This window comes from Lolium rigidum, chromosome 1, assembly GCF_022539505.1.
Source record: "Lolium rigidum isolate FL_2022 chromosome 1, APGP_CSIRO_Lrig_0.1, whole genome shotgun sequence".
NCBI classification, from domain to species: domain Eukaryota; kingdom Viridiplantae; phylum Streptophyta; class Magnoliopsida; order Poales; family Poaceae; genus Lolium; species Lolium rigidum.
This window is the reverse complement of record NC_061508.1, coordinates 283,703,092-283,716,102: the sequence shown is the minus strand read 5'-3', so window position 1 is coordinate 283,716,102 and position 13,011 is coordinate 283,703,092. Positions and strand designations below refer to the sequence as shown.

Sequence of the window (13,011 nt, the reverse complement as noted above, 5' to 3'; positions counted from 1 at the left end):
GTAGCCAATAGCTCCTCGGTGTTTCTTCAATATTTCCAATAACCTTTCTTCCTCAATCTCTGAAAGCTTAGAACTAATAATAACAGGATATATTTTCTTATCATCAATATGAGCATATTTAAGATTATCAGGCAAAGGCTTTAATTCAAAAACAGGATCTTCCTTTGGTGGCGGTGTTGTACCTAAATCTTCCACCGGTAAATCATGCTTGAGAATAGGTTGGCGAAGAAAAATTTCCTCAAGCTCATCTCTTTCTTTCCTAAAAACTTCACTCTCGCTATTCTCCAAATGTTGCTGCAAAGGATTATTAGGAACAAGAACAATAGATGCACACTTGCTCCATTTTAAAATCATTACTAGGCAAATCAGCTTTATAAGGAGTTTTGGTAAATTTAGAGAAGTTAAACTCATAAGATTCACCAGCAAATTTAGTCAAAATTTTCTCTTTCTTGCAATCTATAATAGCTCCACAAGTATTTAGAAAAGGTCTACCAAAAATGATAGGACAATAATCACTAGCAGCAGAACCAAGTACCAAAAAGTCAGCAGGATATTTAATCTTACCACATAGAACTTCTACATCTCGAACAATACCAATTGGAGAAATAGTTTCTCTATTAGCCAGCTGAATAACCACATCAATATCTTCAAGTTCACAAGAATCAATTTCGTGCATAATCTCCGTGTAAAGCTCATAAGGAATAGCACTAACACTTGCACCAATATCACATAAACCATAATAGCAATGATCACCAATTCTAACAGATAGCATAGGAACACTAGCTTGCTTGGGTTTATTAGGATGTGAAACAATATTAGAAGCATCTTCACAGAAAATAATATGCCCATCCTCCACATTTTCAGTCACAAGATCTTTAACTATTGCAACAGCAGGTTCAACTTTTATTTGTTCTTCGGGTTCTACGGGTTTCTTTTCACTTTTATGAACCACACTATTTATAACGAGTACTCCTTCATTTTAGCAGGGAAAGGAGTTTTTTCAATATAAGCTTCGGGAATAACATGATCAGCAGTTTCAACTACAACGCATTTATTAATAGATGAATCAATTTTATCTTTATACGGTTCATGATACTTATCAAAATTCTTCTTAGGCAATTCATAATGAGAGGCAAAAGCTTTATAAAGATTTGCAGCAACTTGAGAATCAAGACCATATGTAGCACTCATATTACGAAATTTATCAGTATCCATAAAAGCTTCAATGCATTTATACTCATAAATTATACCTGATTCTCTATCCTTGTCGTTCTCCCAACCTTCAGTATTTTCTTGGATCCGATTAAGAAGGTCCCTTTTAAACTCTTCTTTGTTGCGTGTAAATGATCCAGAACAAGAAGTATCCAGCAAGGTCTTGTCTTGAAAAGAAAGTCTTGCATAGAAATTATCAATAATAACATTACCAGGAAGCTCATGAATGGGGCATTTGAGCTTTAAAGACTTCAATCTCCCCCAAGCTTGGGCAATACTCTCTCCATCATGAGGCCAAAAATTATATATGCGATTCCGATCCTTGTGAATTTCACTTGGAGGATAGAACTTAGAATAAAACCGGGGCACAATATCATTCCATTCAAGAGAATCCCCATTATCCAGTAATTTATACCAATGCGCCGCCTTACCAGACAGCGATATAGAGAATAGTTTCTTCCTCACTTCATCCATAGCAATACCTGCACACTTGAATAAAGCGCATAATTCATGCAAGAACAATAAATGATCTCCAGGGTGGACAGTTCCATCCCCTTCATAGCGGTTATCCATAACACGTTCAATAATTTTCATAGGTATTTTATATGGTATCACTTCCTCACCTGGCGCCTCATCCACTACCGTTGCAGTAGTAGTAGATTTCCCAAATAGAAATTGAAGAGAAGATCTCTCCATAATGACTTATAGCAGCAGGCAGAAATAAAATCAGCACAAACAGTAAAGGTTTTCCTTACCAATTCCACTTACCAATAGCGCTTAGCTCCCCGGCAACGGCGCCAGAAAATAGTCTTGATGACCCACAAGTATAGGGGGTGTATCGTAGTATTTTCGATAAGTAAGAATGTCGATCCCAACGAGGAGCAGAAGTTGTTGACAAGCAGTTTCGATGAAGGATTCCCTGTAAATGCTCACAGACAAGTATTCAGGGGGTTTTGATGTAACAGTTGAATAAAGTACGAGTAAGTAAATTGCGAGAGTAACAATTGCAGCGAGTGGCCCAATCCTTTTTAGCACAAAGGACAAGCCGGGTTGTTTACTTATAATGACCAAACGTTCTCGAGGACACACGGGATTTTAGTCTAGTGCTTTCGCTACATACGGCTATATAATCTTCATTGTTATGATAAGTGTTGTGTGGGTGAACCTATGCTAATGTACCGCCCTTCCTAGGACTAATACATACTTGTGATTATACCCCTTGCAAGCATCCGCAACTACAAGAAAGTAATTAAGAATAAATCTAACCACGGCCTTAAACTCGAGATCCTCGCTATCCCTCCTGCATCGATATACCAACGGGGTTTAGGTTTCTGTCACTCCGGCAACCCCGCAATTGGCAAACGAGTACAAGATGCATTCCCCTAGGCCCATAAAGGTGAAGTGTCGTGTAGTCGACGTTCACACGACACCACTAGAAGAATAACACCACAACTTAAATATCATACCATTGAATATTACTCAACCATAGTTCACTACTAACAGTTAGACTTCACCCATGTCCTCAAGAACTAAACGAACTACTCACGAGACATCATATGGAACATGATCAGAGGTGATATGATGATGAATAACAATCTAAACATAAAACTTGGTTCAATGGTTTCACTCAATAGCATCAACAACGAGTAGAAATCGATACCGGGAGAGTTTCCCCTATCAAACAATCAAGATCAAACCCAAATTGCTACGGCGGTGATGATGTCCAGCGGTGAAGACGGTGGTGATGATGGTGGAGATGATGATGATGGTGATGGAGATGATGTCCAGCTCGATGACGGTGACGATGGCGTCGATTTCCCCCTCCGGGAGGGAATTTCCCCGGCGGATTCTTGCCTGCCGGAGAGCTCTTTTCTCTCTGGTGTTCTCCACCCCGCAGAGGCGGCTGTAGCTCTTCGCGACGTACCCTCCGTGGCTTCCTTCGTCATCTTGAAAAATAGGATTTTTGGTATAATTTCCTTCCACAGTTGATCTTCCGAAATATTGCGTTCTGACGGTGCTTTTTCCAGCAGAATCCTGGCTCCGGTGCTTGATCCTCCAATAATGATGAAACATGCAAAATAGATGAAATAACATAAGTATTGTGTCCCAATATGAAATATATCAATGAATAACAACAAATTATGATATAAAATAGTGATGCAAATTGGACGTATCACATATCTTCCGCGTCGGCTACAGCGCGCGGCATCACTCGTCCAAGCGAGAAAAAACCCCGCGCTGAAACTTCCTCTTCCGCGTCGCCGCCCGAGCGCCCAATCCGTCGTCTTCGCGCGCCGCCGGTGAAATCCCGACGATGGACGACCCCTCCGGCAACCCACCGACCCCTCCCTACTCCGTCCCACCCTCCGTCGCCGCCGCCAAACCCTAGCGGCAGCACCGACGGCGGCAACGCAACGGCTACTGCGCGCGCGCTCTTCGTCCCGCCGCGCGGAGCGCTGCACGCAGGCGCAGCCGCCGCACAGGGCGCCGGCAACGCGTGGCCCGCGCCGAGGAGGGGGAAGGCACCGTCGACCAAACGGCCGCACATCGGTGCCGCCTCCGTCGCGCCGCCGAAGAAAGCGAAGGCGCCCGCCACCCGCCGGCCGCAGCCTCCTCCTCCTCCGGCGAACCAGACGCCTCCTCCTCCTCCTCCGCCGACCCAGCCGGCGCCTCCGTCCGGCAACCGCGCGGGCGCACATACCGTGGATGATGAAATGCCCGAGAGGTAAAAAACACTACTTTTCGTCGAATTGTAGTTTAGATGCATACCTAGCCGTATAGTCATGAATTTCATTGCAATGTAGAGTGGATGATGCGACATTCATGGAGACAATGAATGTTGGATCTTCTTGCATGATGAAGCCGCCTATGGAGAGGAGGAGTATGAGGATGTAGATGAGGAAGGAGAAGGGTTGATTGAACCTCGCCATCCCGGTCGGTCCGCCAACTACACCATAGCGGAGGACAAGTTGCTTTGCAAGACGTGGTTGACAATTGGAATGGATCCAACAACCGGTACCGATTGCCAAAAATGGGCGGGCGTGCAAGAAAACATCGATGTTCTCAATCCTAGTGGCACAAATGAGAATGATAGGGTAAGTCATTCTACTACTATGTTCACCATATGGCTCATATGAGAAGAATACGGTTCTACTTCATATAGCTCATCTATTTTCTTTTCCGCATATGTGTAGAACTCTATGGCTCAAGGATTGTTTAGGGATGTGGGAAAGAAGAACAAGAAAGGAAACAAGATTCTTGGCAAGCCATTCACCTTGCATCATTGCTATGAAGTGCTAGGGAATGAAGAAAAGTGGAAGACGCGCGGCAAGTTGGATGCGGCAACTATGGCGGCCAATGCTACCGGTGGTGCAACAATCATCGATGATGATGATTCAAGTGGCCGGCATGGGTGGCATGGCCGGCATGGGAGGCTATGGAGGCATGGCCAGCATGGGTGGCATGGCCGGCATGGGAGGCTATGGAGGCATGGCCGGCATGGGAGGACCAAGCTATGGAGGAGTGTTTGGAGGGACTATGGGAGACTCGGTGAGTGGTGTGTATGGGAGTATGGGAGCACCACCGGGAGGCTTCGTGTCTTCCATGAATGCTACTATTCCTCCTTCAACCCAAGAAGATGAGGAAGAAGGAGAAGCTGTTGACTTGGAGAATGCGGAAGTGTGATATGCATTTGTGATATGCAAATTGTGTGTTCCACTTTGTCTATTTGAACCATATGTCGTGTGTCATTGTTGAACTACGTTATTTTGTGTGTCGTTCTTGAACTATGTGATGTATGTTGCACTTTGTATCCATTTAAATTATGGTACATCATTTGTTTCATGAATTATGTGTGATTATTTGATCTTTGTGAATGCAAAATAGTCTAGAAAATTGTTTTCCGCGCCCCCGCGCGCTGTATTTTGCCGCGCCCGACGGAGGACCATTTATTCCGCCCGCGCACGCGCTGCATTTTGCCGCGTCCGGCGGAGGAAAAACCGGCCCAGCGCGCGCTAGCTGTTTACCGCACGCAGAACCTGAGATATAGCGCGCCGCGATATAGCGCGCCTGTTGGAGATTCTCTAAGAATAGACTCCATAATTTTGCGCCTAGGTTTTACTTGTAGTGCAATTTGATTTTTCTAGTGTAAATTCAAGTGGGATTTAGTGGGATCCCACTTGATAGCACCCATCTCATATCTTCACGGTTCCCCTTCTATGCGGATCATGGACGGGTGCATGGAACCATGGAAGCTCTTTGGTGCCATTTTGGTCGAGAGCCTGCATCGTCAAAGCAGCAGTCAACGAACCCGGTTCTAATTAAGAGCGTTGGTGAAGGCGAAATGGGGCGCGGTCGAAATCGCTCCCGTCGGACGCTGCTATGAGATTCCCGTGCCGGGCCCACATGCGGGAACGTTTGACCAGCCATTTCCGCAAATACGAGCGATGCGCCGTAGATACATAGCACCTTTTCGTATGTTATACGGTGGTGGCCCGCTGCCGACGTGGGGTATTGGACAGGATCCACCGAGCCCAGTTAATTCGAAATCCAATCGCCTCCTCCCTGCGTCAGACGAGACACACACCCGCAGGCGAGAGCGGATCCTCCGGCTAGATCCCGACGCCGCTGGCGATGCAGGTCGATGGCCGCCCCTAAGGGTTCACTCAGGTCAGATCTCCCCGTCATTCGAGCTCTCGCTGAGCGCCGCCGCCTCTCTGATTCCGCTCAATGCTCCCTCCAGCATGGATTTTCCATCCCTAGATTCGCCTTGGCTCGACCGAGAAGAAGCAAACCAGACGGGAGATGAGGGCACCAGCCCAAGCCGATCCGTCGACTCTACGAGCTCTGGAAGCAACGGCCGCGCCGGATTTCGCGGAGGTAGCGGAAGTTCCGATGCCTTCTCCAGATGAAGCCGCGGCCCATCTCTCCGGTTCACCACCATCGCCTGGGTCATGGAACAACAGGTGCGTAGAGTTCATTCGGCGATGCATTTTAATTTGTTGAATAAGGACCCGTACAGCACGCACTTGGGACGAATTAGCCCCATGAACTACCGGATAAAGATCGATTTGCTGGTGGGCTTGAAAGCGCACCTGATTCTAAACAGGCGAGATAATCTTACGGATTATAACCGGGAGCAACCAACTTTAATTGGCTGAATGTTTATGAACCAAGCTGGTGTCAACCTCTAGAGGAATCGATCACTGAAACTTTTTAGGTCTGTGACATATACGAGAAGCAAAACGATATCTTAAGAGAAGCAAAGTTGTTTCAGAGTTTTATTATTCTTATAGTTTGACAGATGGAGATGTTTTTGTTAGGAAAGTGGGTGTGTATTCTAAATCAGATTTACAGTGCTTTTTTTTGTTTCATAGATAAATAAGGAATTTAGGTTCCTTGAATTAAAGTCTGTATGTGGGACACTTCGCATCCTGACTTTTCTGCTTCTTTTGCTTCTCCGATCAAACAGTTCTAGCAAGTGGAATGATTTATTCTCAGATAGTGTAGTAGCATCCACTTTAATACATGCTGTTTAACTTGGACACTCTGTACCTTAAATGCAGGTCATATAACAACCAAGCTTAAGGACTGCCGCTGGAGGATTCCCCCCTTCGCGTTTTGGAATCGCTCCTATTTATTGTTCATCATGATATAGTTTTATGAAGAGATAATTCAGGCCAGATGATAACCAAACATATGAATTATCCCATCTGCGCCTCACAATCGCCTCCATCTCCACATCCATGGAAGAAGAGGTTCGTTGATTTCCTGTCAATATCAGGATGCTCATCGTTGCTCTTGTATGTTAGCAGAATCATTTTCCTAGTTTTAGTGTGCCAAGGCGGGTCGGTAGTTGCGGCTGAAATTATACCTATGAGGTCATGCAAAATCGCGGACAAATGCTATTTTCGGAAGAATTTCTTTTAACAAGCTGACAGCTAATGCGTTTGATTGCAATTCAGCATGTCTGGTGTGATGTACGGTGTCATTTGTAGATGCAGGTGTAGCATCTCCAACATTTCAATAAGGGCCGGCTTATTTTGACCTAAGTTGGTGCATTCATTGTTTAGTTGTATTTTCCAAGTAACAAATGATTAGTCCCCAATAACATGTCCCTTTTTAAGTTCTGGATTTGAGTTCAGATATAGTCCTTCAATTCTCCAGGCCCTTTGCACGAGCCCGAGTTATTCAATGCCAAGTTTCGATGAGGATTATATGCACTACAGTAGCATTTCATCTATGTATTGCATCTCTGATTTGCCCTTAGGTTTCAAATTTCCATCGCAGTTTCTTAAGCTCTTCCTGTATGTTAAAAATTCACTCATTTGCTACGCCTGAGTTTTATGGAGTGTTAGATTTTATTATGTGAGTCATCTGGTAATCTAATAGTATCAGTTTACTAATGCATTTATGTTTGTATGAGTTTAGACTATCAATTCATTCTTGATAGCCATATTGTTTGTAGGAGAATTAGCTCCTAAACGAGAATCATTTACTTAGACTCGTGGATTCTTCATTTTACACACTCTCAGACCTGCGATTGCATTGTCATAGTGGCGCATGCTTCAGTTTCAGAAATTGTTTCCTTCCTCGTCTATCGGTATCTGAGTTCAAATATTGCCTATTTTTTTTGACATATTTACCCCCGAGGAGAACTCCTCGAAGGGTAATTATAATTGATCATGTATTATTTATTGTGCAGTCCTGCCTTGGGAGAATTTTGTTCTACAGAAAGCCAAATATGGCAGGAAAATTATATCACTCAAGAATTGGGTAGTGGTGGCAGGACAGAACTGGTGACGTGGGGACAGCTGCCGGCGTTGGTGTTGTGGATCTGCCGGATGAAGGTGATGGGGGCTAGGACTGACAACCAGCAGCTGGTCGCCCTCCGTGTGACGATTTGTGAACTTATATGTAATAGGGGGAGATGATCCATATAAGAACTTAATAAATGAGGGATTGGTATATCGTGAATATCTCCAAAGAACTTTATAAATAGTGATTGGTCCATCATGAATATTTTAGTAGTTGGTTTGTCGGTTGCTCGGATCAACGAAGTTTGCCCCGAGGTGAACATGGACTGTTTAGTAACCATAAAAATTTGTTTGGTGGCATATAAATAAAACAATTGTAATTGTCATCATCTAACAAAATCGGTGTTTGCACTGATTAGTAATCATAAAATTTAGTTGGGCTAAATACAATTCATAACAAGTGTATCTTCGAGTGGTCAACCGGGAGAAATTCCATTTTAGGGCTGAGAAGAACTTAAATATTCAGAAAGACTAATGTGCAATTTTTTTGATGTATTGGATTTGGCAAAGGTTTGATCGTTTATTTGATAGTAAAAGTTAGTCTAACTAAAAATATCATCTCACATGATGGAAACCGCTCATTGCGACGACGGAGGCACACCCCACCTCCATACTGGGATGATGTGTCGAGGCACACCCCACCTCCATCTTGGATGATGTGTCATCCAAGCTCTGCACCAAATGTTTGTGTTGGTGTGGTAATAAACAGTGAAAGCAATATATGGGATTAAGAAAAAAAAATTATCCATTTTTCGTGCCCTTAGAATATTAGGACCCCTCATCGATGAATGACACACTACGGGAGACAACAATATACCACATGGAGTTTATCAAACTCAAAGTATTGAACGATCTGTATATGTTTGCCGCCACCATATCATTTTCATATGGAAAGGACTCTATATCATTCAACAATGTACTCTATATCGTACAATCGGAGTACCTTATAGACCTTGATCAAGAACAATGTATTCAATGCTCATCAGGAGCCATGAGAGCTTTGGGTTGGAACCTCCGGGGGTGGGTGACTCCCGGACGGTTCAAGAGCTCGAACACCTCGTGCACACTCATCGCCCCCAACTCGTCTTCTTTGTCGGAGACACGGCAAAGAAAAGATGTCGTGGAAAGCCTTCATTGGAGGCTTGGTCTCAAGCATGTAGTTTCGTTTCACGGGGAAGGGAAGGGGGGAGGTCTAGCCCTCTTTTGGCATGAGAGTTTAGAAGTCGATTTTTTAAAATAAATGAGATAATTATCGATGTAATCATTATTGATATGAAAAAAGGAAATAAATGGAGGTGCACGTTTTTCTATGGGGAACCTCGAACCCGCATGCGACATCATATGTGGGATTTGTTATAAAAAATCTATGATGAATCTACCCTGGCTTATGATGGGAAATTTCAACGAAACATGTGATAAAGTGAACATTTCTTAAAAAAGGAAAGAAATGAAAAACAGATGTGGGAATTTAGAGAAACTTTATCCTTCTATGATCTTCAAGACCTGGGGTTTAATGGGACTCCATGGACATTTGATAACAAGCAAGTATTAAGAATGTGAAAGTCCGGACGGATAGGGTGGTGGCGTCTCCGAGTTGGTCAAGTATTTATCCCCAAAGCCATGTAAGCAAGACAGTGTTCTATTTATTTGAGGTTGCCCCATGCAAATATTGTTTTTATTGTTTCTACCAGTTTTCGGGGCCGGATTATACGGCCCTAGTTGGGGGCGGATTATCCGGCCGACGAAATATCCGTCCCAAATGAATAATCTGGTCAAATATCCTGCCTCTATACATGGGATCACGTTTTTTGGACCCGCTAAGGTCCTTAGCCGTTTTTCGAGGGCTAAGGGCTGATAATCCGTCCCAGAGCGGATAATCCGGCCTAGGGGATCCCCAACGGTCATATTTCGTTGGGAGAGGGTATATAAGACCCCCTTCTTCCTCCTTGGGCTGGTGGCTTCTCCCTCTCTCTCCCTACTCTATTGTTGACTTTGAGAACCTTCTTCTCCCTCTAACCCCTCCATGATTCTTGCTCATATTTGGGAAAGAGAGGAGATCTAGATATACATCTTGACCAATCAAATCCCTCTATGAATCTTCATATGGTATTATGTTGCGTAACATATGGAGATTCTAACAAAGGATCTCATGAAATGTATTGTGTTGTATTATGTTGTTTTTTAACATTAAGAAAGCACCAACATTTATATTAGTCTAGCTATGACTAGTATAAATTTAATTTATATGCAAACACAATCTATCACATGAGTGAAATCGAAGCACAGAGGATATCGTAAGGACTTTATGATAAAACCTAGAGTTCGTTATAGCTAGTATGTTGAGGACCGCATGGCTAGCTTACGGTTCGACGAGATAGAGAAGGATGCAACATCTGCGTAATTCTTGAGACTTTTAGATTTAATTATGTATTATTTCTTACATTAAGAAAGCATTAAAATTTATCTCATTCTGACCTTGACTAGTATGAATCTAATGTATCCGAACCAATCTATCGCCTAAACAAAACGAATGCACAGAGGATATCATAAGGACTTTATGATAAAATCTAGAGGACGATATGGCTAGTTTGTTGCGGACCGCATGGCTATATTAGGGTTCGTCAAAATAGAGAAAGATGCAACTGCGTAATTCTTGAGATTATTTTTGGTGTGCATTGTCTCCTCTGTGAGACGCAACAATGTATTATGCGGGCGTATACGATAAAACATTCTCGATGTATTTTCCGCATGTGTATGATAAAAACGACAAGCACTCTATGGTATTATGTTGTATTTGTTGTTTTTTACATTAAGAAAACACCAACATTTATATTAGTCTGGCCGTGATTAGTATAAATTTATATGCAAACAAATCTATCACACATGAGTTAAGTCGATGCATGATTATATGGCTAGTTTGTCGAGGACCGCATGGCTAGATTAGGGTTTTAGAAGATAGAGAAGGATGCAACTTCGTAGATCTTGATATTTTTTCAGATTTGATTGTGTATTATTTCTTACATTAAGAAAGCATTAAGATTTATCTCAGTCGACCTTGACTAGTATGAATTACTAGTATGAATTTAATGTATCCGATCATAATCAATCACCTAAAGAAAACCGATGCACGAGAGGATATCATAAGGACTTTATGATAAAACCTCGAGGACGATATGGCAGGTTTGTCGAGGACCGCATGGCTAAATTAGGGTTCGTCGAGATAGAGAAGGATGCAACTGCGTAATTGTTAGGATTATTTTTGGTGTGCCTTGTCTCCTCTATGAGACGCAACAATGTACTATGTGGGTGTACGATAAAATCTTCTCGATTCATTTACCACATTTGTATGATAAAACGGCAAGAACTCTTTTGTATTATGTTTTGTACCACATGGAGATTCTAAAAAGGACCTCATGGAATATATTGTGTTGTATTATGTTGTTTTTTACATTAAGAAAGCACCAACATTTGTATTAGTCTGGTTGTGACTAGTATATAAATTTATATGCAAACAAAATCGATCATACATGAGTTAAGTCGATGCATAGAGGATATCGCAAGAACTTTATGATAAAACCTAGAGTACGTCATGTCTAGTTTCTTGAGGACCGCATGGCTAGATTAAGGTTCCACAAGATAGGGAAGAAAGCAACAGCGTGATTATGGAGATTTTTTCAGATTCAATTGTGTAATATTTCTTACATTAATAAAGCATTAAGATTTATCTTAGTCTGGCCTTGACTAGTATGAATTTAATGTATCCGAACACAATCGACCACCTAAACAAAACCGATGCACAGAGGATATAATAAGAACTTTATGATAAAGCCTAGAGGACGATATGGCTGGTTTGTCGAGGACCGCATGGCTAAATTAGGATTCGTCAAGATAGAGAAGGATGCAACTGCGTAATTCTTCAGATTATTTTTGGTGTGCCTTGTCTCCTCTATGGAACGCAACAATGTACTATGTAGGTGTACGATAAAACATTCTCGATTTATTTTCCATGTGTGTATGATAAATCGGCAAGCACTCTATGGTATTATGTTTTGTACCACATGGAGACTCGATCTAATAAGGACCTCATAAAATATGTTGTGTTGTATTATGTTGTTTTTTACATTAAGAAAGCACCAACATTTATATTAGTCTGGTTGTGACTAGTATAAATTTATATGCAAACAAAATCTATCACACATGAGTTAAGTCAATGCATAGAGGACATCGTAAATACTTTATGATAAAACCTACAATATGTTGCAAACAGAGCTTGACTCTGGTGGTTCGGTTCCTTGTGGTGATACCAGTCCACCCAGATTCAAGTTCTAGACTTAGCATGGATGTTTGCATTTACCTGGATTAATTCTAGGATTTAATCGACGCTATGCTTTTAGTGGTAGATGACGTGTTCATAGGGGTGATTGTACCTGCGTGTTTGTGAGCATCTGCGTTGTACCGTGTTCTAAAAAAAACTAGAGTACGTCATATCTATTTTGTTGAGGACCGCATAGCTAGATTAGGGTTCCACAAGATAGGGAAGGATACAACTGTGTAATTCTGGAGATTTTTTCAGATTCAATTGTGTATTTTTTTCTTACATTAAGAAAGCATTGAGATTTATCTTTGTCTGGCCTTGACTAGTATGAATTTAATGTATCCAAACACAATCTAACGCCTGAACAACCGATGCATAGAGGATAACATAAGGAATTTATGATAAAATCTAGAGGACGATATGTACGGGAGACAACAATGTACCACATGGAGTTTATCAAACTCAAAGTATTGAACAGTCTGTATATGTTTGCCGCCACCATATCATTTTCATATGGAAAGGACTCTATATCATTCAACAATGTACTCTATATCGTACAATCGGAGTACCCTATAGACCTTGATCAAGAACAATGTATTCAATGCTCATCAGGAGCCATGAGAGCTTTGGGTTGGAACCTCCGGGGGTGGGTGACTCCCGGACGGTTCA

At 42.3% G+C, this 13,011-nt stretch overlaps 1 long non-coding RNA gene across 2 annotated transcripts; it reads left to right on the top strand.

Moving 5' to 3' along the window:
* The first annotated feature begins 5,762 nt into the window (after nucleotides 1-5,762).
* LOC124683820 lies at nucleotides 5,763-8,022 on the top strand. 2 transcript variants are annotated; one of them, XR_006996826.1, is made up of 4 exons: nucleotides 5,763-5,880; nucleotides 5,954-6,176; nucleotides 6,777-6,968; nucleotides 7,916-8,022. It is a non-coding gene; the product is annotated as an uncharacterized LOC124683820 (long non-coding RNA). The 2 variants fall into 2 exon arrangements; XR_006996825.1 differs by having other exon boundaries at nucleotides 5,782-5,880; nucleotides 5,974-6,176.
* Nucleotides 8,023-13,011: the final 4,989 nt, after the last annotated feature.